This window comes from Arachis duranensis, chromosome 2 (assembly GCF_000817695.3).
Source record: "Arachis duranensis cultivar V14167 chromosome 2, aradu.V14167.gnm2.J7QH, whole genome shotgun sequence".
In the NCBI taxonomy this organism is placed as follows: Eukaryota; Viridiplantae; Streptophyta; class Magnoliopsida; order Fabales; family Fabaceae; genus Arachis; species Arachis duranensis.
Window position 1 is genome coordinate 40616371 of NC_029773.3, and position 4140 is coordinate 40620510.

Here is a 4140-nt window from a genome sequence, read left to right on the forward strand (position 1 = left end):
AAACTCCACCGTTGAAAATACATAAGTGAAAGGTTCAGGCATGGCCGAATGGCCAGCCCCCTGAATGATCAAGAGACCGAATGATCCAAGACTACAAAGTCAAAAGATAAAACTGTCAAAAGATGTCTAATACAATAGTAACTTATCCTATTTATACTAGACTAGCTACTAGGGTTTACATGAGTAAGTAATTGATGCATAAATCCACTTCCGGGGCCCACTTGGTGTATGCTTGGGCTGAGCTTGATCTATCCACGAGCTGAGGCTTTTCTTGGAGTTGAACTCCAAGTTATAACGTGTTTTGGGCGTTCAACTCTGGATCATGACGTTTTTCTGGCATTTAACTCCAGACAGCAGCATGTACTTGGCGTTCAACGCCAAGTTACGTCGTCAATTTCCGAATAAAGTATGGACTATTATATATTTCTGGAAAGATCTAGATGTCTACTTTCCAACACCATTAAGAGCGCGCCAATTGGAGTTGTGTAGCTCCAGAAAATCCATTTCGAGTGCAAGGAGATCAGATTCCAACAACATCAGCAGTCCTTTTGTCAGCCCTTTTCAGAGTTTTGCTCAAATCCCTCAATTTCAGCCAGAAATTAACTGAAATCACAGAAAAACACACAAACTCATAGTAAAGTCCAGAAATGTGAATTTAACATAAAAACTAATGAAAACATCCCTAAAAGTAGCTTGAACTTACTAAAAACTACCTAAAAACAATGCCAAAAAGCGTATAAATTATCCGCTCATCACTTATGCATGTGAAATTGCATGTTTTTACCTTCCCTTCATTATTATGAGATGTATGTGAAAAACATGTTTTCTAGGCTTTAAAAATATTAATTTTAATTATCTTTTATTGCCATTCGATGCCGTGATTCGTGTGTTGAGTAATTTCAGATCTTCTAAGGCAGGAATGACTTAAAGGATGAAAAGGAAACATACAAAAATGGAAGGAAAGCATAAAATGGAGTTTTTGAAGAAACGGACAGTGACGCGTCTGCATGGACGACCCGGCCGCGTACCAGCGCGAAATGGAAATGACGCGGACGCATGCTTGAAGCGACCGCGTGACAAGGAAAATTCCACATGACGCGACCGCGTGACCTACACAGACGCATGACAGAGGCCACGCACCAGAAATTACAGAAAGCGATCCCAGTGATTTTTGAAGCCTTTTTTGGCCCAAATCCAAGTCCAGAAAGCATAGACGAGAGGTTATGAAGTGGAGGAATGCATCCGAAAGAAAGGAGCTGGCCAATCAGTTACTTTTCATAGTTTAGATATAGTTTTATTGAGAGAAGTTCTCTCCTCTCTCTTAGGATTTAGGATTAGGATTCCTCTTAAAGGATTTAGGAATATTTTCATCTTCTTCAATTACAGGTTCAATGTTTCTTTTATTTATTTCCTCAATTTAGTTTATGGATTTCTATGTTCAACTCAACTTCTTTATTTGGCTACAACTGCCCATGTTACATTTGATATCTTTATTAATTTATGATTTTGAGGTATTTCAGATTAACGATTGCTCTCTTTAATTCATGTTATTGACGTTTGGGCTTTATCCAAATTATTTTCATTCAAGTAGATTTTATTCTCTTTTGGCTTTAATTGATTAACTGGAAGCTCTTGAGTTATCAACTATTCATGATTGATTGTTATGTCGGCTAATTAACTGGAATTCCACTAACTCTAGTCTTTCCTTAGGAGTTGGCTAGGACTTGGGAAATCTAACCAATTGGTTCACTTGACTTTCCCTTGCTTACGCAAAGGTTAACTAAATGGGATTAACTTCCATTCTTATAGGAGTAACTAGGATAGGACTTCCAAATTTTCATATCTTGCCAAGAGTTTATTTTACAGTCATTTATTAATTTTATTTGTCATTTAATTTACTTGTTCCTCACTTTCAAAACCCTCAATTTATAAAACTCATAACCAATAATAAGAACACACCTCCCTGCAATTCCTTGAGAAGACGACTCGAGGTTTAAATACTTTGGTTATCAATTTATTTCGGGGTTTGTTACTTGTGACAACCAAAACGTTTGTACGAAGGGATTTCTGTTGGTTCAGAATCTATACTTACAACGCGACTTTATAAAATTCTTTACTAGCAAAAATCCTAACGTCAAAATGGCGCCGTTGCCGGGGAATTGCAAACGTGTGCCTTATTATTGGTTATTGTAAATATTTTTAAAAAAATAAATATTTTTCTTTTAATTGTTTATTTGTTCCTTCTCTTCCCTCTTATTTCTGATAGCTACTATGAATTCTCACCCCTCTTGCTTTGAGTTTGGTTCTAATTTTGTTGCCAGGAATGGAAGCTATAACAGGACTATGCATCAAGGTCTAAGCAATCAAAGATGGATGGAGCCACAAGGATCTGATCACCCCTTTAGGCAACAACACCCTCCTAGATATCATGGACAAAGACCATTCTACAATGCATACCAAGCTGATAGATATGGTGGACCGCCTTGTAGCTACCAACAAGCCCCACCCTGTGCTCAAAGACCATCCTTTCAACACAACCTCAATCCACCATACTCACAAGCTCTTTTTCACCATTTGCCACCATATGATCCTTATCCACCCCAACGCCAATCCAACTATTCCCAAGAACTACCACACCCCTATGCACCATGTCCATATCCATCAAGCCAAGAATCACAGGTTCGCCTCGAAGAATCAGTAAAACAATTTAATGCAACCCTTCATCAACTGGAGCAAGCAATAAATCAATTATCTTCTAGACGTTCAGGCACTCAACAGACTCCCATGGCTTCATGTGGAGAATCTAATGAAGAACGCAACACGAAAAAGACACTAGAGACTCCAGTAGATAGTATAGAGCATAATTTCGTACTGGAACAAGTAGAGGAAGCTGTCACTGTAGAAGAAGAAGAGTTGGTTGAAGATTTAGGAGATGCTGAACCTCCACAGGAATCCAGAGTTGTAGAGAATTCCGTCGAAGACGTTACAATTAATGCTAAGGAGGATAGTGCACAACCCCCAAGGCAGGTATCTTATGAGGAACTGGACGGAATGACCCAAGACTCAAGTTTTCTTGATGATCATGATCACAAGTCAAGTCCTCTTAGTAATGAACTTGCATCCGCAAGTGAATTCTTTGAGACAGAAGAATCCTCCCCAAGTGAATATGAAGATGATGCTGAGGTCGACTTCTCTCAACCTCCTATTTATGACTCAAGTGATGAGGAAGATATCAATGACTTTGATCAAGACATAGTTAAAGTTGAAAAAATTTGCCAAGAAGTGGAGGAATTCACAGAAGACCACAAAGGAGTAGAGCATGCAGAGCCACTAGAAACACCTATCCCAAGGCCATTACCACCCAACACAGACTTCAAGTGGGTAAAATCCTTGGCTTTTATCTTCACTTTTCTACTTGAATATGGTTTACTTGAAACAGATGGCCAGCTTAGAGCTCTTTGCGGCTTTAAGAGAAAAAGGGAAATGACTCGCACTCAGAGATGGTATGCAAGATTCAATGAGGTTTCGCACTTCAATTTGAGGTGCAAGGATTGGTGTCAAGCTCAATTGAAAGGATCTCGGAAGTTGTTTGGTCACTGCAGTGAGAATTCAGACTACTCACCACCCGGCTGGAAAGATGTAGATTGATGAGCGGATAATTTATACGCTTTTTGGCATTGTTTTTAGGTAGTTTTTAGTAAGTTCAAGCTACTTTTAGGGATGTTTTCATTAGTTTTTATGTCAAATTCATATTTCTGGATTTTACTATGATTTTGTGTGTTTTTCTGTGATTTCAGGTAATTTCTGGCTGAAATTGAGGGATTTGAGCAAAACTCTGAAAAAGGCTGACAAAAGGACTGCTGATGCTGTTGGAATCTGACCTCCCTGCACTCGAAATGGATTTTCTGGAGCTATAGAACTCCAATTGGCGCGCTCTCAACGGCGTTGGAAAGTAGACATCCAGAGCTTTCCAGCAATATATAATAGTCCATACTGTATTCGGGAATTGGCGACGCAACTTGGCGTTGAACGCCAAGTACATGCTGCTGTCTGGAGTTAAACGCCAGAAAAACGTCATGATCCGGAGTTGAACGCCCAAAACACGTTATAACTTGGAGTTCAACTCCAAGAAAAGCCTCA